The sequence below is a fragment of the Ambystoma mexicanum genome, chromosome 1q (assembly GCF_040938575.1).
Source record: "Ambystoma mexicanum isolate Mex_15411 chromosome 1q, UKY_AmexF1_1, whole genome shotgun sequence".
NCBI classification, from domain to species: domain Eukaryota; kingdom Metazoa; phylum Chordata; class Amphibia; order Caudata; family Ambystomatidae; genus Ambystoma; species Ambystoma mexicanum.
In genome coordinates this window covers 161853449-161866425 of record NC_090922.1, presented here as the reverse complement: position 1 = coordinate 161866425, position 12977 = coordinate 161853449, and the positions used below count along the sequence as shown (strand labels likewise).

Below are 12977 nucleotides of genomic sequence, written 5' to 3'. Positions count from 1 at the left end.
CTTACAACAATAACAGACATTTTGAGGTTAGCGTCGGTGAGCATTAACACCCTGATAAAGACGCGTGTGCTAGGCAGCAGGGAAAGGCCAGGGAAGTCGAGCCAGAGAGGGACGGGCTGTTCGACTGCAGTCTTTCAAGGCACTCCACAAAGGAGACAGCATGATAAGAACACATGCGTGCTGTCAATGTTTGGCATATGGACGTGCCACGTGTTGCATGACGAGAAATCATTTTAAGTCCCACCAAAAACAAAAAACCCTTTTGCCTGCCAAATTAGCAAAAACCATGACAATACACTTAAGAGTCTTAAAAAAGAAAAGAGCAGCAGAAGCAGCCTTCACAATTATCTCTTTTTGCGTACTATTATAATTTTTCTTTTATAACGTGCTTAATACCAGAGAGGGGTTTCTAAGCGCGGGGGACGTGTTGCCCCTGAGCTATTCCCCCTCTTAACCAAGGCATGACAGAACTGGATATTGGGATGCCTTGCGCTTGATGCCACCATACTTTCATAGCGCTGGACATGCAAACAACAACAAGATCAGAATCCGGCCCACAGAAAAGTATGGCCTAGAAGCGGGATGGGGTGAGAACAGCAGGTATCTCCACTCCCACTATCCACACCACTTCACAAGTTACTAATACCCTCTTTCTTCCAGCTACTGCATAAGCTTACAGGTGGACCCCCCTGACGCTGCCCCCACCCTCTAAACCACAAAATGAAATTCAGGATTATCAGCTATGTCAGGAAACTCACAACTGAATTGGCTCTTCCCCATTATAGAGTATTCATTATTACTGAGCAACTCAGTGGCATTCATTTACAGATGTCAACCTTTTTAGATTGGGTAATTCCTCACTACCCAAAAAAAGAAATGGGAAGAAACCGCCTATCCCATTTTGCCCCAGCTCTGGAGCGCCAACTCGTAGTGCTGCTGTGCCATTGCATGCCTCCAGAGTGTGCCTTTACATGACCACCCCTCTATTCCGGTAACTCTATCAGTTGGCCCAGCACCTCCCAGATCATCCTTCCCAGCGACGGGTCCGGCATTTCTTAAACGCCATCTAGTGGCAAGCAGGCACACCGCAAAAGTCACTCGTGCCAACTTGAGTCCATCACACAACCAAACATTGTTTTGAGTTGACACCACTCTGCAATGCACTGAAACATGGACACTGGCAGTGCCGGCCTTAGTGGCGGCAGCGCCCAGGGTAGAAAAAGAACAATTTGGTGGCCCCCTCACCGCTGGTTAATTGGGGTGTGGGGGGCAAGAGGCGCCAAATGTTTCTTTTCGGTGGTGGGAGAAGGCATCCTTTTGAAATGAAATGTGCTCGCGGGAGCGGCCACATTTAACAACAATAGGGTTTAAGATGATTATCTCCCCACGCCAGAGCAGGGAGTTAATCACTGGAATAGGGCGCTGATGCAAGCATCAGCAACCTATTCTAACGAAAACCTCCCCTCTCCTGCGTCACAGCAGGCAGGTAATTATCCCAATAGGGTGCCAGTACGCTCCTGCGAGCGCATTTAATTTCAAAAGGACACTTCTCCCACCACGCCAGCTCGAGGTATCCCTTGAAAGGCCCCCCCCCCACCCCGAGCTGGCGCCCTGGAGGGCTATGGTACCCCGGGCAGTCTCCCGCCCTGCCCCACCCTAAGGCCGGCCCTGGACACTGGCGATGCTCTGCCTCTTTTATGTTCAGCCCTTTGCTGATCCTCTCACATGACTAATCATGCTCTCCTACTTCCAGACACCTATCTCCCCTCTTACCCTGAGTCGCACTGTCTCTGTCCCATCTATCTGTTTTGTCTTGTGTTTCTCCTTCTTGTCATTGCCTTCCTCCAGGGACTTCTGCCTGGTTCACTCCATGTGGGGGCGTAACACGCTGCCTGTACAGGCAAGATCTGGCCCAGTAAGAGTACTTTGCTCTTGAGGGGTGCAGTGGCGTGTCCAGGGAGTAGCCTGGGGTGTCACGTGCTACCCCTGGAATCTGATTGTCCATTCACCCCATTATCCTAAACTATGATCATCATGTGTGTGTGTGTGTGCGCTCGTTATTCAGGCCACCCCTGCATAAGTCAGTGCAGCACTTGGGCCACCCCAGTCAAAGTGTCTGAACACGCCACTGGACTCCTGGATGTCGTATAAATGTTCGGTAACTTAACATATCAAAGGCGGAGTGATATAAAAAATAACCCAATTATAATTCAAACGATGGATTTGTTTTTATGCACGTAGGGTTGGTGCTCCGCTAAACCTATCAACTATCTACATACGCTTAGATCTAGAAAAACCTTTCCCCTTTTGCTGGAATGGGAGTAGGCAAATGTGTGTGGAAAGGAAAGCTTACGCTTGCACAGCAAGGAACGCGGCGCGCTATGGGGCTATTACTGACTAGTGCAGGGACACTCCATCCTGGCTGCCCCTTAAGCGGCTCTCCGTTATCCATGACACCTGGGAGCCAGTCCTGGCCTTCCACATTGCATGATGGGATTTGTAGCACCCCACTTATGATGGGGGGAAACAAAACATGCCAGTCCCAGCATATAAACAGAAAAGCCAGCACCGGCTCAGGAGTTCATGGGGCTTCTTGGCAGCTGTCTGACCCTCAAAATGTTGTTTAAAAGGAGGATGCACTTCTCTCGCTGGGGCTGGAGAGTGATTGGTGAGGGCAGAGACCCTCTACAAATGATATAGCGCTCCGAACTCCATGTGGCAAGAGTGGCTGAGGGGTTATACAAGGGAAACCAAATGCACTTGATTCCACACGAACCTGAACCCTACCTGAAGTCTCCCCCCAGGTGGCCAGGAGAGTGCAGATGATCCCTGATCCCCACCCTGGGAGTGGGGTACTGCGGCAGGACCACCTGGGTGGAGACAAGGTCCAGGGATGTGGGGAGATTCTGTGGAATGCGGCACAGTATTTCTCCTCTGAGAGGGATGCTCTTATCACCATGTCAGAGGTGGCTCAGACCTATTGTCACTTTAAAATATCTCAACCTCCAAGTAAGACTGAAAGGGTAAACTCCAAGGATGTTGCCTTTTGTAAAAGATGTAGGTCTTTTGTATCCCTAAAAATGAACATCTTCCTCAAGGCAAAGGTATATCAAAAGGAGTGACAGAAATGTGGCTTTACTGTACCATTTTCCTCTAATAAAATGAAACCCAACAATTCCTCTTTAAAATTCTCAGGAAATGTAAAAGGAGTGGAAAACCTAATTACCTTGAAATTAACTACTTGTCCCAAAATCCCAGACGAAGAAGAGAGCCAAGGAGGCATGTAGAAGTAAAGGACAGGCAAGTGGGCCTAGTAGCCTTTGCCAGGGTCAGGCAATTAACATTAAGGGCCTGCACCTGAAGTCAATTGCCCCACCTGAGAGGCATAAAAGGCTGCAGCAGGAAGGAGCTGAAGCAAGGAGCTGGAAGGCTGGGAGTAGTAGCAGAAGGAGAAGAGCACTAGGCTGGCAATTCATGAGGCAATGTGATAACTTAAGGGACGCGGGATGAGAGAAGAGTATAACTCACCTGCAGGTTCTGAGTTGGTCCTGTGTTCACAAGCCCTGTCTGGCCGTGGCTGCACTGAGAGAGACATGCTGAAGTTGAAGGTCTTCCCAGGTGTGCCTAGTAGCTGTGGCTGCAGAGCTGAGATTGTGCTGCAACTCAAGGCCCGTGTGCAGAAGCAACCAGAGGGACAGAGGAGTGAAGGAGCCTCCCGCGGTAGAGGCCGGACCGGAGACATCCATGCTAGAGAGGGGTGTGGGTCCCATGAGTGCATGAAGTAGTAGTAGCAGAAAGAACATTCAGGAAGTGGAAGCCGCCCACAACCACAGTGTTTTGGAGCTGGTGAGTGAAGCTCTGTACTCCAATTCACTGAAAACCCCTTGCCGGTAACTGTAAGCAGCTCAATTATAACTTGCGTAGAAGTGGGAGCGAGTAGAAGTTGTTTGATGGCTTGACAAGCCCTAATAAAGAAAATGTATCACGCTCACATTTAATGCAAGTCGAGTAAACGAAAAGCTTTCAATTTTTCATTGTTGAATTATATAACTTTACTGGAGTGGTCGTGTGTCTCCAATTAAGAGGGACAACGCTGTTCTCAATCACTCAGAAGGAACAAGTTACTTACCTGTAACTGTTGTTCTCCAGCATGGGTCTGGCATGGATTCACATGCTCATGAATATTCCCCGTCGTCAGGCTGGGAATCCTCGGTAAAGAAAAATCAGTATCAGTTTCGTTTCTGATCTGTCTTTCGTAGTAGTAACCAATCACTGATCTCTGCGTCATACTGACCACAGCCTCCCTAAGCCCCGCCTCTGGCAGCCATCTTCAGATTTGGTAGCACATGAAGTGGCAGTATGACCAAGTGAAGAGCCGCAGAGGGGTAGGCGGGAGGGTTCGCATGTGAATCCATGCCAGACCCATGCTGGAGAACAACAGTTACAGGTAAGTAACTTGTTCCTTCTCCAGCATGGGGTCTGGCATGGATTCACATGCTCATGAATAAAAGAATACATAGCAGTACACACATGCACAACCACGGGAGGTGGCAAAGACTCAACATTAAGCATTATATCCAAAACTCAACATTAAGCGATTCTTACCTCCTCACCAGGCTCACCTTAGGCGAACAGGTTGCGCAGCACTGCTTGGCCGACCCTGGACTCCTCCCTGGAATCCCGATCGACGCAGTAGAATTTCGTGAAGGTGTGCGTCGACCTCCACGTAGCAGCCCTGCAGATGTCCAGCAAGGGCACACCAGATAGGAAAGCCGTGGTAGCTGCGATCGCTCTGGTGGAATGGGCTCTCGGACGGCCAGGCAGCGGTCGGTTTGCCAACCGATGACAGTAATTGATACAGCCGGAGAGCCATCTGGAAATGGAGGCCTTCGAGAGAGCCTTCCCCTGATTGACAGGTCCAAAGTTCACAAAGAGTTGTGACGTCTTCCGAAAACACTTCGTGCGGTCCACGTAGAACTTCAGCGCTCTAGCCACATCCAGCGAGTGCAAAGTCCTTTCAGCCGGCGACGAAGGCGACGGGAAGAAAACAGGCAACACCATGGGTTCGTTGAGGTGGACGTCCGACGGCTCCTTGGGCATGAAGGAGGGGTGCGTCCTGAGCACCACCCTCGTGTCGTGAAAAGTCAAGTACGGGGGCTTGCAGGAAAGGGCCTGGATCTCTCCCACCCGTCATGCGGAGGTGATGGCCACAAGAAACGCTGTTTTCCACGACAAGAACTTCAACGGAGCCGAGTGCAGAGGCTCGAACGGAGGTCCCATGAGCTTGGTCAGCACCACGTTGAGCTTCCACGCCGGGGCCGGAGCCTTCACCGGCGGGAACGATCTGAACAGTCCCTTCATGAATTCTTTCACCAGACGATGAGACCACAAAGACGTCCGCCCCGTGGATCATCCTGCACCGTGACCTCTTGAGCTGGTTGAGGAGCCGGATCAGCAGCAGCAATGGAGGGAACGCGTATAGAAACAGGCCCTCCCAGGGGAACGAGAAAGCATCGCCCATGCTCCTCGGCTGGGGAAACCTACTGGCGAACCTCCGGCACTTGGAGTTTGTCGCCGTCGTGAACAGATCGATCTGGGGTGTGCCCCACCGTCGGAAGAGGCGGTCCACTAGATCCTGTCATAGTTCCCACTCGTGTCATGAGCGCAGCTCTCTGCTGAGCGAGTCGGCGATGGTGTTTTTTATTCCTGCCAGATGAAACGGCACCAGAAACATCCCTTGGGCGACGGCCCAATGCCACAGATCCTGCGCCTCCTTGGACAGGGCTGGGGATCTGGTACCGCCCTGCTTCCTGATGTAAAACATGGTGGTGGTGTTGTCGGTGAAGATCCTCACCACCTTGCCCTTGAGGGACGGAAGAAAGGACCTGAGGGCCCAAAACACTGCACAGAGCTCCAGGACGTTGATATGGAGGGACTTCTCCGTCGGAAGCCAAAGGCCTCTCGCATGCAGATTTTCGGTGTGCGCTCCCCACCCTTCCAGGGAGGCATCCGTGGTCACTGTCTCCTGGTGGCCGGGGGTCTGGAAGTCCATGCCCGCCGTCAGATGCGCGCGGGTGCCCCACCACCGGATCGCTCGTCGGAAACTCGGCGAGTGTGATCCTCTCCTCGAAGCTGCCCGTCGTCTGGATCCAGCGTGCGTCCAGGAACTCCTGCAACGGGCGCATCCGGAGCCTGCACAGGCGGATGAGATAAATGCAAGAAGACATCATTCCGAGGAGGGACTTGATGGACCTCACCCTGGCCGCGTCCACAACCAGCATCCGCTGCACCTTGCCCAAGATGGCCCTCGTCCTTTCCTCCGACGGAGAGGCCAGAAGTGACAGTGTCGAGCTTCGCTCCCAGAAACAGTGCGTCTTGCGTGGGCACCAGGTGGGACTTGGCGTAGTTTATGGAGAATCCCAGGTCCGTGAGTAGTTGGACGGTCCGTGCCGTGTGCTCCACGACAAGCTCCTTTGTCTTCGCCCGGATGAGCCAGTCGTCCAGGTAGGGGTAGACGTGGATCCCCTCTAGGCGCAGCCGCGCCGCCACAGGTGCGAGGCACTTGGTGAACACCCTGGGTGCCGACCTCAATCCGAAGGGAAGGGCTCTGAACTGGTAGTGAGGCCCTTGGACCACGGATCTGAGAAACTTTCGGTGTCCCTTGAGGATGGGGATATGGAAGTAGGCATCCTCCAAATCCAACGACGACAGGAAATCGCCCTCCTCCAGTTGACCCAGGACGTGTTGGAGGGTGACCATCCTGAACTTCTGTGCCTTGATGAATTTGTTCAGTCGTCGAAGGTCCAGGATGGGATGCCATCCTCCCGTCTTCTTCACGAGGAAGTATCTTGAATAAACTCCAGAGCCCCGAAGCCTCTTTGGGACGAGCTCGATGGCGCCCTTCCAGAGCATCGCCCTTACCTCCAAGAAAAGTTGAGGGACGTGATGTCCCTTCCTGGCCACAGGGGGGGACGCGCGGGCACCTCTTTAGAAACTCGAGCGCGTGACCCTGAGCCAGGGCGTCCAGCACCCAACTGTCGGTGGAGATGGACTCCCACATGCTGACAAAACTCGCCAGCCGGCCTCCCACCGGGGTGCTTCGAAGGCACAAGGGGGCCGCGTCCGGGACCCGGTACTTCTTCTCGTATCGAACCCTTCTAGCCGGCGTTGTGGATGGGTTCTTGAGGAGGGCAAGACCCTCATCCCAGATATCGTCCAGTAGAGGTACAGCGAGGACCGTCTTTCTCTTGGTCTCGCGCCATTGATAAAGGAAACCTTCCTTCTTCTTCTCTTCCGGGCAGAGCTGGAAAAGCTTGGATGCCCTGGCGATCATGGCGTGAAACGATCCAATCTCGTCAGGCGGGGAAGCCTTGGTGGGAGGTGACGACGGGAGATCCTCGTCGTAAACCTCGTCGTCAGTACCCGTCGCGGCCGTGTCAGTCCCCGTATCATCCCCACGTGTCGTGGACGGGGAGGAGGGCTGAGCAGGGCGCGAAGGTTGAAAAGGAGGTGGAGGATGAATCCTTCTTCTGTTAAGAGGAGGTCTCCCAGAAGGGCCTGGCTCCGGGTCCCCCGTCGGGAGCGGTTCCTCCGTTGGTGGTAACGGCAGTCTCGTCTTTATCTCCGAGCATAAGGACTGTATAGCCAACAAAATGGCCGCCGAGTTGTCTTGCCGCACTGGTTGAGGGGGTTCCGACGGGCAATCAGGAGCCCCGTCGGCACCCTCGACGTTCTCGTCATCTCCAACGTCGGGGTCCCTCCCGACAGGATGGTCTTCTTCCACGCCAGCGCCGTGGCCTAAGACTTCGATCAGCTCCTCCTCAGAGGTTGAGGCCGAATCCACGATGACCTCCTGCCCCCCCTTTTTCTTCTCCGTCGGAGGTTTCACGGGGGTCCCGTCGATGGGCATGAAAGAGGACTCCCTCCGCGGTGGCAGGGAGATTCTGGGCCCTGAGGTCGCCACCACTGGTGTAGCCTCCACAGGCTGAGCCAGGGCCGCCACGACTGTCTCGATAGAGGCCTTGGCTGGATGGATCAAGGCTTTCACCACCTTAGGTGCGCTCACCGCCGTCTCCTTGGGGGGAGGGTCACCACCTCGCTCCCTCTCCGGTGGGGCCTTCGAGCACGACCGGGGTCTCTCCAGGAGCTTTGCTGGGTGCTCGGCCTTCCTCTTACCCGAGCCAGAGCGTTGGCTCGTGGTTGATGGCGCCGGGGAGGATGCGCCCTGCCTGGCGCCCGTAGAGCCCGACCGTTCGGCGCTCCCGGTGCCAGCAGATTCGCGGTACTTGGCCTTCTGTTGGACCCCCGTTGCCGGGGCGCCCTCAAAGGTCTTAGAAGACCGCTCTGACTTCTTCTTCTTCTCGCCTGACGGGCTCTTTCCTTCCAGCCAGTTGGCGAGACGCTGATGGCGGTCCTTCATGGTCCGCTCCGACATATTGCCGCAAAACGCACAGTCCTTCTCCACGTGCGTCTTGTCTTCATGCCGGCAGTAAAGGCAAAGGGAGTGTTCGTCCTCCTTGAAGACATTCTGAAGCTGGCATCCAGGGCCGACCCTGAACAGCTTTCCGGGCGTCGAGCTTCCCTTCTCCTGGGCCATGTCCGAGATGGGCCTGAGAAACTTCTTGAGTCCTCCAAAAGCGTGGCTCGACGAAATCTTCACCCTTGAGGGGCGTAGAAGAATCCGACATGGGTCCCCATTGATCGGATAAAGAAATGGTGGAGCTTGAGGCTCTTTTGACCCAAAAAGAGAACATTTTCCTAAGAAAAAGCGCGAAAAAAGCACTAACGCTCGAGAGCAATAGCACGAGGATCCCAACACTTGAACGTGCTGTAAAAATCTGAAGATGGCTGCCAGAGGCGGGGCTTAGGGAGAGGGCAGTCATTGGCTGTGGTCAGTATGACGCAGAGATCTGTGATTGGTTACTACTACGAAAGACAGATCAGAAACGAAACTGATACCGATTTTTCTTTACCGAGGATTCCCAGCCTGACGACGGGTAATATTCATGAGCATGTGAATCCATGCCAGACCCCATGCTGGAGAAGGTTAACACTGACTTTCATGAATTGTTTCAAGAACTATTACATCAAAGAGAGGTTGGGTATGAATAATTGAGATTTACGACCAGAGTCAAAATATCACTCGTATGAGTTAAAGGGAATGCAAGTCCTTACAGTTCTCTGAAGTTAAAAATCTCCTTCAAATAGTGGTTGCGTGTACCAAAATCTGTTTCTCTTGTGAAGCCTGATTTTGTAATATCCAGAACACGTAGTCTGTAATTGTAGACGTTGCTGAAGTAAAGAGAAGAGTAATCATGACCCAAGCCAGTAGGTGAATCCTTTCTACAGTGAAACCAGCCCTATTACAATCTAACCACCTATATTTTGAATTTGTTGAGTTATAAAAGGTCCAGTGTCCTCTGATACAAGGGTGACGAGGTTATCCAAGGCTGGAAGAGTGGCAATACAGTTTTGGGGGTAACTATTGGAACCAAGAAGGTGTGCATAAAAGCTGGGGAAGGGAGCTGGGGGCTTGTAAGAAGATTAGGTCAACAATCCGTAATGCTGCGACTGTTGAAGCTGAGAGAGAAGCAGGCTGCAAGCCAAGGCAGATGATATTGGAAGCAATAAGACAGACAGAAGAGGCAAAGAGGCTGCCATTTTCTCATAACATAGGAAGGAAGAGTGCATCGACTACCTATGGAGGTCAAAGAGCCTTGTCTTTAAGTTGCCCAACAATCATAAAGTACCAAGTTGAAGCAGAGCTTACAGAACATGGGTTGTCTATAATGTTGTATTAAAGGTGGTTGAAGCAGTAGCACACTGTGAAGCAATGGAGCCTGCCTCCAGAGTGACAGTAGTAGAAGGGGGTTGTCGAGTGGAAAGCAACACCCTAAGAAGAAACATCCTGACAATGTATACTAAAGACGCTGCAGAGGTTACAAACACATGGACAGTTGTTGAAGTAGAAGAGGTACTTTTTGTCTTTGAACTGTGTCAAGTCCATCCTGGAAGGAGAATATCCGGGATGACCATTGGTGCTGGTTTCTTTGCTGGAATTGGAAGGGGAACCTTTCAACAGACGGATAAAGAACTGCTACCAGTGGGTTTTTGTTTGGGCGAACCTTTGCTTCTTTGGAAGCCTTAAGAACTGGTTCAAGACTTTACCTTTCTTTATGAACACCAAGAGAGACTGACTTTGGACATTCCTGGGAAAGGGATCCACCCAGGGCAGGTGAATGTTATCCAAGTCACTGGGTGCTTGGTAATCACTTATTTATGTTGTTTATGATTTACTTTGAATGTTTCGTTGTTTAGTGTGAGGGCCAGTTTTGTGTATGCTAGGAGAATTTCCCTTAGAACCTAGACTAGGTTGGGAACTCCCTGGTAGAGTAGGTTTAATTAGGTTTTCTTTGCAATTGTTATTATCAATAAAATGTCTAACACTGAGAAAACCACAAGCAGTTGTCTGCCTCACATTACTGACCCTGCACATTTGTCAAAGGGATAGAGGAGCAGGGCAGGAGGACAGGGCCAGCAGTAGAAAGGGATTGATGGTTGTAATAAGTGAGGAAGGAGTTAAGGGGGATTTTCTGTGGACATAGGTGGGACAAAGTGCAAAGGAATAGGAGTGTAAGATGGCGGGGCAGGGAACGACTGTGGGGCACTTTCTGGTACAAGTGACAATGGTCAAAAGGACGGGGCTACAGGGGAATCAAGATAAGTGATTAACAGTGGGCCAAGAAGGCTTTGAGCCATGCCTGATAAGCGGAGGCAAGCAAAAGAAGACAGGCAGGGGGGTGGAAAGACACTTAAACAGGTGGTCAGAGGACAGGAAATGTTAAAACGGACAGGGGCCACAGCTATTTATTTATATTTGTATACAGCGAAGAACTATTCTCTTTTGATCACAAAAGTATGTACAATGGATAAGAAAACAGGTTTGACAGGAAGCTGTGAGCTTCTTACAATCGGGTGACTGAATGACACGGTGACCAGGTTGCGGAGGGGGTAAATGGAGCCACCTGGGACAATACATAGGAGGACTTATATAGATTAAGGGCAATCAGCATTGGACATGTTAAAGTGTAGGTAGGCGCTACGGCCAGCTGTGTTAGGGACATGACCATGATCGACGAAGTGCTAGAGTGGAGGCAGGGAAAGGGAGAGACAGAGGCAGGATAGTGGCAAGGGACAAAAGTTAGCTAGAAGCCACATGGGAGGTAGGTTAAGAGGTAAACTCTGAGACGAGGAGCTAGGCTTTCCGTTTGGTTTTAAACAGTGAAACAAGGAGGGAGGAAAGAGTTGGTAACCGTGATTGCAAGGAGAGCGGTGGCAACCAGAGGCAGTGGTATAAGGTGCAGAGCGGCATGGGCACTGGTTATTATATATCAACTAATAGTCTGGGGAAGTCCAGCCCCACTGGGGACTAAAAACCAGAGCACAGGCCCTTCAAGGCAGAGCACCAGCAGAACACTGCTCAAAGCACTACCTGTGCACTGTGCCCAGGGCGGGCGGGCGGGCTCTTGACACTGCACGCTGCACCCAGTGACACAGCCCGCGCCAGGCCCGCACAGGAACTAAAAACCAGAGCACAAGCCCTTCAAGGCAGACCACCAGCGGAACACTGCTCAAAGCACTACCTGTGCACTGCACCCAGGGCAGGCGGGCTCTTGACACTGCACGCTGCACCCAGTGACACAGCCCGCGCCAGGCCCGCACAGGAACTAAAAACCAGAGCACAGGCCCTTCAAAGCAGAGCACCAGCGGAACACTGCTCAAAGCACTACCTGTGCACTGCACCCAGGGTGGGCGTGCAGGCTCTTGACACTGCACGCTGCACCCAGTGACAGCCCGCGCCAGGCCCGCACAGGAACTAAAAACCAGAGCACAGGCCCTTCAAAGCAGAGCACCAGCGGAACACTGCTCAAAGCACTACCTGTGCACTGCACCCAGGGCGGGCGTGCAGGCTCTTGACACTGCACGCTGCACCCAGTGACAGCCCGCGCCAGGCCCGCACAGGAACTAAAAACCAGAGCACAGGCCCTTCAAGGCACTGCTCAAAGCACTACCTGTGCACTGCGCCCAGGGCTGGCGGGCAGGCTCTTGACACTGCACGCTGCACCCAGTGACACAGCCCGCGCCAGGCCCATACAGGAACTAAAAACCAGAGCACAAGCCCTTCAAGGCAGAGCACCGGCGGAACACTGCTCAAAGCACTACCTGTGCACTGCGTCCAGGGCGGGCGGGCTCTTGACACTGCACGCTGCACCCAGTGACGCAGCCCGTGCCAGGCCCGCACAGGAACTAAAAACCAGAGCACAGGCCCTTCAAGGCAGAGCACCAGCGGAACACTGCTCAAAGCACTACCTGTGCACTGTGCCCAGGGCGGGCGGGCTCTTGACACTGCACGCTGCACCCAGTGACGCAGCCCGCGCCAGGCCCGCACAGGAACTAAAAACCAGAGCACAGGCCCTTCAAGGCAGAGCACCAGCGGACCACTGCTCAAAGCACTACCTGTGCACTGCACGCTGCACCCAGTGACACAGCCCGCGCCAGGCCCGCACGGGAACTAATGGGAGCGACCCCATTACCTGCACCCGGGCAGCATTCATTTGCCCGTATACACAGGCGCTAATCAGCTGTAAGTGAAGCACTCCGCTCGATGCAAATTGATTTACAGCGGCTGGAGATGGATTCAGATGTGATTAAAGGCCTTCTCTTTTACATCGGTTCTCCATAAAAACGAATTAAATCAATTCCAGGGGCCGGGCCTGGGTTATTGGCGCACGAGACGGACGCTTGTGCATGCGAGGGTTGGGGCAGCAGGCCAGCCACATCACATGCCCCACTAGGCCTCGTGCTCAGGCGCAGGCACCACTGTGGGCTAGTGAGGACGTCTTTTCGGGCTCTTCAGGGCAGGGGGTACAGGCATTACACAATCAGTGCAGTCTGGCTCTCTAGCACACAGCGGGTGG

At 52.9% G+C, this 12977-nt stretch overlaps 1 protein-coding gene across 2 annotated transcripts in view; it reads right to left on the bottom strand.

Moving 5' to 3' along the window:
• GSE1 (Gse1 coiled-coil protein) overlaps positions 1-12977 on the bottom strand; it is a 1546392-nt gene that overhangs the window by 639738 nt on the left and 893677 nt on the right. The gene's annotated exons all lie outside the window — the stretch shown is intronic.